The sequence below is a fragment of the Sapajus apella genome, unplaced genomic scaffold (genome assembly GCF_009761245.1).
Source record: "Sapajus apella isolate SASKATOON/1434 unplaced genomic scaffold, GSC_monkey_1.0 scaffold10, whole genome shotgun sequence".
Taxonomy (NCBI): domain Eukaryota; kingdom Metazoa; phylum Chordata; class Mammalia; order Primates; family Cebidae; genus Sapajus; species Sapajus apella.
In genome coordinates this window covers 31,291,291-31,304,908 of record NW_022436950.1, presented here as the reverse complement: position 1 = coordinate 31,304,908, position 13,618 = coordinate 31,291,291, and the positions used below count along the sequence as shown (strand labels likewise).

Sequence of the window (13,618 nt, the reverse complement as noted above, 5' to 3'; positions counted from 1 at the left end):
GACAGGGTCTGGCCTAAAGTAAGCACTCGATAATAAAAGTGAGTAACATTTCTTGAGCATATAATAAAAGGGAGCTATTATTAATCTAATTATTTAGTACAACCTTCTCATTTTACAAAGAAAGATTTTAAGTGGCAGAGGTATTCTGTGACTTGCTAAAGGATAAACTGTTGCTGTCATCCTGGGTCGTGAGTTTTCTGGCCATCCCTCCCTCTCTCCTCTGGGCTAAGTGCTATAAAATGACAGTGAACCAGGCAGGCCCCTTGCCTTCAGTGAGACTGCACCATACCAAGTCAGGAATGGAGCAAACAGGCTGAGGATCCTGGCCCCTTCAGCTCCTCTGCCTGTCTGCCAGATGATCAGTCCCTGTCTCCAGCAGGCAATAGGCAGAGAAAAGAGAAAAAGGTGAAACTCAAATCAGAAGTTTTATTACCTGTGATTGCCTAGCCTACTTTCTCTCGGTGCCCTTGACCTCTGCTCTAGCCAAGAATCCTCTCACAGTCTCTTTCCCCTGATTTCCTTTGTTCTTCAGCTCTAACGCTTTCCTTCCGGTGCCCCATTCCCTTAGTGTCCCTTATAGCCCAAGTTCTTAAATAGCTTCACCTCTTGCGAACCTCAGCAGCAACGGGCTCTCTGCTGTTAGCCCAAACACAAATGCCAACTGAGTTCACCAGATAACCTGATTGGTGCTGCCCGTTTCAGGAGGAAACCCACTAGGTGGAATATTATCTTCTGCACATTTCTACTGGCCAGCTTTTGTTTACTGGGCATTATTTTAACTGCCGCCGAATTGCAGGGTACTAAGATGACAATTTGTCTTTAAGGAATATATAAAATCAGCATATTTAACTTGTTTTAATAAGCTGTCCTTCAGATCATATTTGTGAAAATGCTTAAAGCTGCTATTTCCTGACAAAAAGTTGAAATAGTTGACCTCTGGCAAATGGAAATCCAGCCATTTGTCAGTTAGAACTGAAGGTGCTGAGCCTACATTCAGCAATGTAACCTGGCTCTCACTCCAGGTTCCTGGCTCTCACTCCAGGTTCCTTGCCGCAACCAGAAGCCTGGATACTTTGTGCAAACTGGCTGGGAGGCCCCAGAAAGCAAATACATGTAGAGAGACTTCCACAATTTCATCACTTCTCAAGGTTTATAAAATCACAGAACGAGGGCCCTAGAGCTGGAAGGGGCTGTAAAGATTTAATCCAATCTTCTTACTTCATGAATGAAAAAACTGAGGACTCCAGAAGTAAAGTAATAAAAACAGTTTCCATCCAAATACATGCCCGTGGTCCTCTTCCTGGGAACAGATACAGTTGCAAGGCCAAAGCCAGAATAAAAAGTGACCCAAATGGGCTGTACTGTATGAAATCGTCATTTAAAGATGCCATACATCTTTAACAGAGGTTAACAGGATGGAAAATAATCCCTACGAGGGTTAAGTTAAAAATCCATTTTTTAAAAAGAAAGAAACTCTGCTTTTACAAAGTGATGAGAAATGATAGGGCTGGGGATATTTTCAGAGGTAAGCTGTGCTTCCACTTCTGACTAAGACTTAATGGAACAAATGCAGTCAGGGAGATGCATGGAATTTAAACACAATTCAACATCAGTTAATTCTAAGAGTAAAGGCCCTTCAGCCCAGCTCCCTTCCACCTCAATGTTAAAGGAAGCTAGAAAGCCAATTACATTCACAGCAGGGCCTCTCCCCTACTGCAAGGGAAGAATGTACTGCAAATTCTATGTGTGCTTTGCAAGCTAGTAAAACTATAATTGCAGGTGGGAAGGAACATGGCGTCTCTTTGTTTCTGCCAACATTTGAGTCTGGTAGGCTTCTCTCTCTGCAGCTGCAGAAATAGTGTGGACCCCATGGTTTTCTTTAAGCACAAAAATGTATACTCAGGATTCTACAAATTTGGAGAAAGATTGGTTTTTGTTAAAATTGAAAAGATGTCTGTGCACAGCCCATCAAAAGGTCATGCATTCTTCCAAGAAACAAGTGCTTTTTCAGCAAGCCAAAACCCATCTTCGGGTGCAAGCTCTGAAGATCTCTCTCAGCAAAAGCAAAGACAGGTGGCAAGGCTTAGAGGGCAGTACCACTCACTCAAGCACAGGCCTAGGGAGAGCTCCTTGCCTTGAGAGGGTGGTGCAATTCTCCAGGTGCAATTCCCTTATGGAGCCACCGGGGAGGTCTGGTCTAGGACCATCCTGGAGGCAAGAAGAAACAAGGCTTTTCTGCGTTCCCTACCAAGGCGCTGCTCCATATGATGACTGTATAGCTGTAGCTATAGCAGGTTTCTATGGCCTAGATTCCCCTACGGAACATGAAGGGCAAAACTGGGATGGAGCGAGCATGACTTTTGTGGCAATGGTTGCGGCTTAGTGTCCATAGATGCAGTGTCTTGGTGACACTGAAGGAAGTTCCCAGGAGCTGGGCCAGGCGCAGTGGCTCATGCCTGTAATCCCAGCACTTTGGGAGGCCGAGGTGGGCAGATCACAAGGTCAGGAGTTCAAGACCTGCCTGGACAATATGGTGAAACCCCGTCTCTACTAAAAATACAAAAATTAACTGGGCATGGTGGCGGGTACCTGTAGTCTCAGCTACTCAGGAGGCTGAGGCAGGAGAATCGCTTGAACCCGGGAGGTGGAGACTGCAGTGAGCTGAGATCGTACCACTGCCCTCCAGCCTGGGTGACAGAGCGAGAGTCCTGTCTCAAAAAAAGGAAAGAAGAAAGCTCCCAGGAGCCATTTACGCAAGGTCCACAGCTCATAGCAACACTAACAGCAATACTCTACCACTAGTAAAATGCGTATCTCCTAAGTCCTTAATTGTCAGGCAAAGTTCTAAGTGCTTTATGCATTCTAACTCTAAGGCCTCACAACAACCTTTGGGGCAGGTACTATAATCCTCACTGCAGAGATGAAGTGCTTAAGGCACAAAGAGAAGTGACTTGCCCAAGGTCACTTAGTGCGTCTGGGGTGAATTGGCATTGGAACATGGGTAGGCGGCCTCCAAAGCTCTGGTGTGTGACTGCTGCAGCGGCCAGCCCTCTGCAATGCCCAGTGTCAGATATCATCATCCCTTTGGAGACCTTTGCTCCAGGCAGAAACTCCATCCCATGTTCACCTCACACTGGCATGCTGGCCTCCTAAAAGCTCCTGACAGCCATCTTAATTTTGATTTCTATTTAATTTTCCACCTCACAAAGCAATGCCAGGGAGAGGGAGTCTGGTGATACTTTTAGAATATGATTTATCAACCGGCAGCTTAAGGGAATGTAGGGCTTCCTTGCTGCCACCTGACCTTTGTGTTCGGCCTTCCTAATGTTTGCATTGCTGCCCTGACCTTGCAAAGTGACCTGGAATAGCTTGGCTGTTTCCTTGTGTGTGTCCTCTTTCAGAGCCCAGCTGTCAGCCTGCACAAGTCTGTCAATTAGTATCTCAAGGGTTTGGGATGGGGTCTGCTGCCTTTTGAGGAGCACAATCTAACAGTAACCTCCAAATTCCTTCTCGTAATTGAGCATTCATTAGTTTGACGGAACAAAAGCAGGCATTCTCTATTATAAAGCAAAGGTCAAAACTGGTGGCTGTGTTTTGTTTGGCCTGCAGAGTGTTTAAATATTGAGAAATTTCACATAAAAATACAGATTTCCGGCTTCTCTTGGAAAATGGGAAGAGCAGGCAACTCTGGAGCTACTGAGTAACAGCTGCCCCCTTTAGATGTGGATGCTCTCTCTGGTTCCCTCAGGCCTGCTTCAGGCACAGATGCCATTTGCCTGGTCTCTGCAGGAATACCAGTCAACATAGCTCTATTCTAGAGCCAGAATTCCCTCCTTTAAAAACATGAGATGAGCCAGGCATGCTGGCTCATGCCTGTAATCCCAGCACTTTGGGAGGTTGAGGCAGGCAAATCACTTGAGCCCATGAGTCCGAGATCAGCCTGGACAACATGGCAAAACCCTGTCTCTACCAAAAAACCTCACGAAAATTAGCTGGGCATGGTGGTGCAAGCCTGTAGTCCCAGCTACTAAGAGGGCTGAAGTGAGAGGATTGCTCGAGTCCAGGAATTCAAAGCCTAGGCAACATAGGGAGACCCCATCTCTGCAAAAAAATTAAAAAGTCAGCCATGGTGTGGTGGCACATGATTATGGTTTCAGCTTCACCTGGGAGGCTGAGATGGGAGGATTGCCCCAGTTCAGGAAGTCAAAACTGCAGCCAGCCACAATCATGGCACTGCACTCAGCCTGGGCAGTGGAGTGAGACCCTGTCTCAAATAAATAAATAAATAAATAAATACAATTCCAGGAGCAAATGTATTGATGGTTCACTAGGCTTTAGCCAGAAGTTAAAATAAAAGCCAAACAACAATATGAAAAGCTGCCCCTGGCTGGGCGCAGTGGCTCACGCCTGTAATCCTAGCACTTTGGGAGGCCGAGGCGGGTGGATCACGAGGTCAGGAGATCAAGACCATCCTGGCCAACAAGGTGATACGCTGTCTTGACTAAAAATACAAAAAATTGGCTGGGCATGGTGGCATGCACCTGTAATCCCAGCTGTTAGGGAGGCTTGAACCTGGGAGGCAGAGGTTGCAGTGAGCTGCGATCATGTCACTAAACTCCAACGTGGGTGACAGAACAAGACTCTGTTTTTGTTTGTTTGTTTGTTTGTGTTTTAAAAAAATAAAGCTGTCCCTTCAGGCTTCTAATGTTTCCTCACAACGATGGGTGTAATATTGTTGAAAAGCTGCAAGTTCCAAATATGGAGGGAACTGCAGGCCACTACCACATGGAGACAATGATGTCCGCTAAGACACATGTGGCAATGCTGTCTTCGGAGGTTGCCATATTTCTTGGTTACATTTCTGAATTGGGTGAAGTTCTGGAAACCTCCTCAGCCCTCAAACACCTGAACAGGCAGTGCCTTCTGGTTATTCCTCCAGTCCCTTGAAGACCAACTGCGGGTGTGTGGGATGGCTAGTCCAGGGCATCAAGGGTTGAAATCCCACTGGACATCACCAGGTGGAGCAGAGTCATGAGCAGCTTTGACTACAATTTTCCTGGCATGCAGACAGAGGGCAGGAGTTTGACCATAAGCAGTAAGAATCACTAGTCCTTTTCTGTGAAAATGTGCCCATTCAGTTTCAGGGGTAACATGGCTCCTGATAAATAGTACATGCTTCATAAATATTTGCTGAAGACTGGCACGGTGGCTTATGCCTATAATCCTGGCACTTTTGGAGGCTGAGGTGGGTGAATCACCTGAGGTCAGGAGTTGGAGACCAGCCTGACCAACATGAAGAAAGCCCATCTCTACTAAAAATATAAAAAATTATCCAGGCATGGTGGCGCGTGCCTGTAATCCCAGCTACTTGGGAGGCTGAGGCAGGAGAATCACTCAAACCGGGAGGTGGAGGATGCGGTGAGCTGAGATCGTGCCATTGCACTCCAGCCTGGGCAACAAGAGCAAAACTCTGTCTCAAAATAAATAAATAAAAATAAATATTTGCTGAATGAATAAATGAATAAGGGAGAAAACACCCAGCGAGGGGCTTGGTGACAGAGTTGGGCTCACATTTCAGGTGCACAGGTGGGACAGAAAGATTTAAAACCCAATTCCTCATTCTTTGTACCTCAAGGCATATCCCAGAATCTTTCATTTCTGAGGGAAGTGAAGCAACACCATTTCACTTATTCTATGAATGTTTTGTTGAGACAATTTATCAGAATAATCCTGAAGCATGTGTACAGTGTTATTAAGAAATGTCACAGTTGGTAGTAAAAAGTTTCTTCAGCTTGCCCCCATGGAAGAAACAGTGTAGACTGGATCATTAGAGGGTTTCAGGTTACCAAGGCCTCAAAGCTGTCTTCCTGGTCCTCTCTCTCTGGTTCACCATTATGGGCCAAAATTTTAACTTATAATTATAGCCTCTAGGAAGCCTTCCCTGATGGCCAAGTTACAGGGTGTTCTGGTTATTATTACTGCAAAACAAATTATCCCAAAGTCTAGTAGTGAAAGAAAAACAACAAAAACCCAGTGCAAAACAACCATTTTATTACACTCACACATTTTGTAGGGCAGGTAGGAAGGACACTGTGGATGGTTTGTTTCTGCTCCATAATATCTGCAGCCTCATCTACAGTCTCAGCCGAGAAGACTTGAAGGCTAGGAGCTGGAATCATGTGGGGTTGCCTTCACTCATCTCTCTGGTGGCTGATGATTGCTGTCAGCTAGAATGACTGCCATATGAGGCCTGTTCATGTGGCTGTTGTATGTGGATTAATCTGGACTTCCTCACATCATGGCCACTGGGCTACCATGAGTGAGCATCTCCAGAAAGTAGCAGGTTGGAGCTATATCACGTTTTATGACTTGGCCTTGGAAATCACATGGCATCACTTCCATGGTCACAGGCCTGCCCAAATTCAGGGAAAAGGAACACAGATCCCATCACTGGATATAAGGAGCATCAAAGTCACAGTGTAAGAAAGACATGCGGGATGGAAGATGCTACTGTGGCTATCTTTGCAAAATACAATCTGCCACACTTGGTCAGATGTATTCCCAAGCACCCTAGGTTCGACTCTGCTGACTTAAACAATGCCTACCTGCCTCTCTCATCAGACTGTGAGCTCAGTGAGGGAAGGGAACTTTGCCTCCTCTGTTGCTAGCTCAATGTCTGGCACATAGGAAGCATTCAAGAACACACATTTGTTGAATCAAACTGAATAGAAATGAAGAACCAGAAAGACTCCTGGGGCCCTTTCATGATGGCTGTTGGTGGCATAGGTTTCTACCACTGGCAAGACCAACACTAACCTTACTCTGTATCTTTAAGTAAATGTTCCTTGAAAACAGGCCTTCACCTTGTCAGTGTCATGACTGCTCTTTTAAAATAGGAAACAACAAAAACCCAACAACAACAACAGCACTCAGATGACTGCATGCCAAAGGACTCCCAGGAAAGTGAACTCAGCACTGACTAAACACCATCTAATTCCGCAGTGCATCCTCAGCCGGTATCGTGTTGTCTTTACCTGAGGGGCTCGAGTTGGCTCCTGGAATCCTTATCTCAACTGAGCTCCTTCTTGCCTGGGCCACAGGGCTCTCTAGCCACCACTCACAACACAGTCATCCTTCTGATCTGGCTTCCCCAAAGGCAGTGACTTTGTCCTTAGCTCTGCACATTTTCTGCCACGGCCCTTGCCCAGCTCCTCCAATCCTTCAGTCATCTGTGGATCAGGTCAGATTTGGCTGCAGTGCCTGGGTCTGCAGAACAGAAATGTTTTCTCTGGGCAAAGACTAGACAGCTTGCATAAAGAACAATCTGTACCAGCACCTTGCCAATCACCTGCTCTAAGCCACTCAGCTAACTGGCCCCATCATCAAAACACCAGAAAACCAGCAGTTAGGCTCAGCAGGTAGTAAAGATGTCAAGACTGAAATCGAGGAGGCAGAAGACCCAGCTCCAGTCCTGGCACCTGGCAGCAGTTGCCACTTTTCCCTTTCCCCTCCCCGTACAATGTGAAACACCCTGGGAGACTGAGCATGAGGCATGCAGTGTTCAGCACCCACTCAAGATACACCTGCTCTCCTGAGAAACAGCGCTTTTCCATTTGTTCTGTGCCTGCCTATCAAAACTTCAAAGAATAACACTCAATCCCTTCCTCCGCCCCAGCAAGATCTTCGAAGGAAGACTGTGCATTCATTTTTTGAAAACCCACTTGTTTAAAAGGCATAACTTGTTCCCCAAATAACTTACAGTCCTCTTTCCTAGCTCATTAATTGGTTGGAACAGCCGTGGCTAAAATAGCTAACAGAGATTTAGTGATGTTTTAATGGAGGCCTCATTCCTGTCTTGCCGCAGTTTACATTCGGGGGTTTCTGAAGGCAGTGCCGGCTGCAGCAGACACAGGCACCGGCCGTGGAACAACACAGGCGAGCTGTCACGCTTTGTTTTTCTGCTTGTTAAATCCGAATGCTCCTAATTAGTTATCCTGGCTGCTAATGCCTGGGTGGACAATGGTGTAGGGATCAGGGCTGCTGTGAAGCTATGAATAAAAGTTCCTTGGGCTCCTGAGGCTTGGGACTGGTGACTCGGTTGTGGGCACTGAGGCGCTGTGTTCCTGTGGGCTGTGGATTCAAAGATGTCAACCCCTGTGTGAATAAAGGTCATCACCTGTTACTTCTTTGGTGAAAGGGCAGCTGTGCTGGGTGCCCACTTAGGCTCAGCCTTTGTCTGCTGACTCTGTGAAGAGCGCCCATAGAGAAAAAACGTTCTCTGATTATGGGTTTGCTTGGTGGGGCAGGAACATGCAAAATAACTGACATAACTTCCTTGAAGAAGAATTCGGTAAGGTATGTTGTTTAAAAGTGGCTTTGAAATGCCTTAAACATTGCCTTCTCGTGATCTTACTAGCTAGAAAACAGTTGCGATATGACCAACATTTGAATTATTTCTTCAGGGGCCAATTCCAACAAATGTTGAGATCACATGACGACAATTCCTAAGCTCTGTGGGTATGCGGGACTAGCAAAAAAGTTAACTGAAGAGTTAACTGCTCAGGAATATGGAGTGAGTGTTCAGAAAGTTTGCAAAAATGAACAACTCACCATTATTCTGATATAAGCAGAGATTTTTTTATTTGGTTTTAGAATTCTGTGCATTGTTATTTTATAGTCAGCATTTCTAGTTTTGTTTTGTTTAGTGACTAAATTAATCAGTTTGCTTTGCTTTTCAGGGGAGAGAGAACCAGTGAGTTCACAACAGCATATGTTCACAATAGTATATGTATGCACACAATAGTATATGTATATACATATACACCCTGTCATCCATCCACCCATCCATCCATCCATCCACTCAACATTTACATGTTGCATATGTTACATTAGTTGCTTAGTGTAAGTGTTTATTGCTTTCGTATAAAACAAACCGTTCAGGCAGTGCTAGGCAATTCCAGAAAGGCAGTGTGCATCTGGTCACTCCTCTCTCTTTTCACGGCTGCTGAGTGTTGTGGATCCTCCCATCTGGCATCCTTCCCACTTCACAACTTTTTAGTAAGTACTTCAAATTCCACATTTTCCTGTCCTTTTTCTTTCATTAAAACTTATCTGTTGAAATGTCTCTCCCCCAACCCCCGATATCATGCCATGTTTTCTAATGAATTTCTGCCAAAATAATAATTTATTTTTCTTGGGTAATATACTTCCTATTAACTAAAACCTAAATTGTCTTCACCTAAAGGTAGGGTCTCATTTGGAAATTTAGGGCCCAGGGAAGGTGAATAAAAGAGAAAATTAGCTCCTTGGATTGTCTCATAAGAGGGGTGTGTGTGTTGCAGGGGGTGGGGATGGGATGAGGTGGTGGGCAGTAGAGGGAGTAGTGGGGGAGGGCCTACTCTAACCAGACACCTCACCCATGGGATCATCCAGTGTCCTTTCTCATGAATTGCCACAAATAGAATCATTCATTGCTTAACTTACATATGCCCCAAAGGTGAGTAACACCAGAAGAGTTAGTCATTAATATACATTTTAGGTTTTGTCACAAGAGCACAGGTAGCCAAAATTTAGAAGTCAAATCTGACCTTTTCTTTCAGCAAGTAGAAGGAACCTTAGAAGAATTCTCCTATCATTTACACAGTCCAAAGAATGACATATTAAACCAGAGTTCTGATTTGCTCCTTAAGAACAACTAAGAACTTTTGACCATTTATTTATGTATACTAATGTATTCTACTGGTAAAATCTGGAACTTTTTCATCAGTGTTAAAAGCGCCAAGGGGATGTGAGTAAGGAGAAGGTTTGTCATATACTTAACAGGGAAAGCAGATAGCTGATGCCGAAAGCTAAGGCATTGAGAGTTACGGTACATCTCTTGCCATCTCAAGCGAGCGTATCTTTTTTATTGCATTCCTGTCTTAAAGCCTTCTCATGGATTTGTGATAATGCTGGATAGACTGAAAATAACAAAACACAAATTCTAGTCTATTTATTCTTCTCAAAGTAGCTAACCAAGGAAAAGCTCTTAAAAAGCAGTGCCTCAGTTTCCCCATTCAAGACATGCACCAATACTAGTCCATGCATTCACACATGCTGAGTTGTTGCCTGCTACATCCTTTATAAGGAAGCACTTGGTCAGTTCAAAAGCCACCATGCATTCATATCTGCCAAAAGAAGGTTTGTAAGATTTTATTTAAAAAATAATGAACAATATATTCTATTAGTTACACTCAAAAGAGTGTATGTTTTTTATATGTTTTTCTAACAATATCTAGTTTGCAGAACAGAAATTCTCCTGGAATTCTAAACACAAGAAATGAGTAAATGGAGGCCATGCACCCTGGAGCTCCCAGGATTTGGAGAGCCTCTGCCCCTGTCTTATGCTTCTTCCTTGGCCCTGCTACTAGGCCAGGTGTACTTGGCTCTATTTTACATGTTATGGCTAAATGCTACCAACTGACTGTAGTCAGAGAATGCCTATGTTCAACGACAACATTTTCCACGTGCAAGTCATACCAACGAGCAACTCAATCACTGATGAAACACACAGACAATTAGGGACTCTGAGCATTAATTTTGCCAATACTGGTACTCAGTGAACAGCAACCGGTGACAATCACTACCAGAACAACTGGAAGGAATCTCCTTTGCAAAGCAATTGTCATCCTTGCTCTTTCTTTTCTCACATCCAAATGTACAACAGTAAGGGAAAATGCATGCAAAGAGGACTGTAATTCAAATAATGGGAAGAAGGGGAAAAGCTGCCTTGAAGGTAACAAAAGCAGTGGTAAGGTAGCTTGAAATCTTCAAATCGTTGAATTAAGTCTACCTGCTGAAATTTTAGGAATTGTTACTTATAAACATAAAACCAGACAGAGACGTGAAGGTTAAAATTTTTTTGGTATCAGAATTCTTTCAGCATCTTTAAGTGTTATTAGTGCTTTGTGTACCATATTATTTTAAAATTATCTCTAAATTATAAATCTCCTTTCACCATGTTTATTAAATTCTTTTTTTTTTTTCTTTTTGAAGAGGAAAATGTCTGTTTTCCTTTTTACATAAAAACTAACGGGAAAAATCAAATTAACTTAAGACAAATGTGTAGACAGGAATCTGTGCATTCAGGAAGAATATCTGTATTATTGCTTTTTCTGATTTATAACTCTTCAATCACTTGCTTTATTTTCTTTTCCCCTGCAAATCTCTATATTAAAAGGCCCTTTTCTATAGTTACTTGATATGATAGACAGATCTGCTTTTACAGAAACCTTTAGCAGTGAGGAGAAAAATCAAACAGGGGAAAATAATTTACTCTAAAATGCCGTAACTGACAAGAAGCAAGATGATGAAGCCGTCCAGAAGAGGCCAAAATGGCCCAGGACGCCATAAGGCTGGTGGTTGGGTCAGTTAGGTAGGGTTTCCTGATACCACTACACGCCCTTTCACAAAGCAATGTTATTTTTTATTCTTTTTTCTTGTGTCCTTTCCCTTATATATTTGCATGAACAATTCAGATGTGGAAAACATGCTTGCTGTTTATTCAGAATCAAGGAAAGATGAAGCAGAGGATGCCCTTCAATGCTGATAGCCAGGATGCAGACAGATCAAAAGCTAAATCCGAATTAACCCACCTCAGGCAGAAAAGGTAATCGAATTAAACTTTCTCTAAATACGCTAAGTTTGGGGCTCTTAAAGCTAGGCACAAAGAACCAGGTTAGAGTGAGCGGTTAAGTAAATGGCTGCATTGAGCTCTAGCTGCCCTGCCTACAGGGTGTTTGATAAGCTGTTGATTGCCTCGATCACTTTACTACTGAGGCTGAAAACTGATTAAGCTGCTTATGGGGCTCCAGGGGCTAATAGCCTGGCCACCAAGAATACTCCTGCCACTGATTTAAGTAAGTGGCCTGGCATGCATGGTTTGATTATTAAAGGAGGGAAAAAAGAAAAGGGAGGGGAGGGAAAGACAGCAGGGTATAGGAAAGCCTTAAAAAGCAGGCTTTATGATTCTAAATGGATACATTACTTTGACACCCTAAAATGAATACAGAATTACTCCTGATTCTTTCTCTTCGTCAGATATCAAAACTCATGTTTGAAACGCTCCCTCAAAGAGTACTCACTTTGGAGCCCACCTATTCTATTTTAAACCATCTTTACAAGAATGTTCAGTGCCTTTAAAGATACTTCTCAAATGATAGAGTCAGTGTCCTCAGGCACTAATATCAGATAGACTCGAGAAAATAGATAAATGTATAAGTGTTTTTAACCAATTTTTCCCCTTGAACAACAATTTGAAGTAAAAATATGCCCCTTTCCACCCTAGCCAGCAGACCACTGCCGCTTGACTATGCAGTAAAGGTCAGGCAGGACCGAAGGATTTGGGAGAGCTGATATGTGCAAACAGGTTTCAACTTGACACATAAATGGAACTGAAAACCTTAGTCTTTTCTCAGATCTCTCCAACTAAATGCTCTAACATCATGTCTGCCATTTAATTTAAAATAACTTTCTGGCAGAGTGCAGTGGCTTACGCCTGTAATCCCAGCTCTTTGGGAAGCAGAGGCAGGTGGATCACTTGAGGTCAGAAGTTCAAAAGCAGCCCGGCCAACATAGTGAAACCCCATCTCTACTAAAAATGCCAAAATTAGCCAGGCATGGTGGTGCACGCTTGTAATTCCAGCTACATGGGAGGCTGAGGCACGAAAATTACTTGAACCCAGGAGGTGGAGGTTACAGTGAGCCAAGATCGTACCACTGCACTCAAGCCTGGACAACAGAGACTGTCTCAAAGACAAATAAATAAAAATAAAATAAAATAACTTTCCTACCTCTGGGGGGGACAAAAAGAACATAAAAGTCTTAAGTTATTAAATTAAAAGAGAAAAAAATCCTTGAAAAGTAATTTAAAGTCAGAAAAATGACTGAAGGATATGAGCATGGTTTTTAAGTTCACCTAAATTCCTCTGGATAAAACAACAAAGAGGAAAACAACGACGAAAAAACAGAATCGCAGCAGTTTGAGATACTCTGAAAGCTGTCACAATTATTATTATTATTTAATCAACTCTTGAAAGAATCACTTATTTAGTCCAACAGCTTCTTAGAGAGTGAGTTGTTGATTTAAATGATTAACCAAAGCTTAACATATTTAGAACTTAGGACTGAACACACAAAAGGCCAGTTTCTTTATAGCTGTTAATCTGGTCAATTATTAAAAGCACAAGTTCGCCAGAAGTGGGGGCTCACGCCTGTAATCCCAGAACTTTAGGAGGCCAAGGTGGGCGGATCACCTGAGATCAGGAGTTTGAAACCAGCCTGGCCAACCTGGTGAAACCCCATCTCTACTAAAACTACAAAAATTAGCCAGGCGTGGTGGCACATGCCTGTAATCCCAGCTAATCGGGAGGCCGAGGCAGGAGAATTGCAAAAAAAAGAAAGAAAAAAATACGTTTGTTAATAAAAGCATAAAAAGATGATTTCAACTCTTATGTGCTCTGTTATGCTTCACTAAAGTTTAAAAGTCACTCAACTTTCGGCTTGAGCACAAATCAAATGGCTTAATACATTCAATGCCTTTTACATCTTTTCATACAAATTTTTTTTTTTTTTTTTTTTT

At 43.2% G+C, this 13,618-nt stretch overlaps 1 protein-coding gene across 2 annotated transcripts in view; it reads right to left on the bottom strand.

The window, feature by feature from the left end:
• PLEKHM3 (pleckstrin homology domain containing M3) overlaps positions 1–13,618 on the bottom strand; it is a 201,252-nt gene that overhangs the window by 64,981 nt on the left and 122,653 nt on the right. The gene's annotated exons all lie outside the window — the stretch shown is intronic.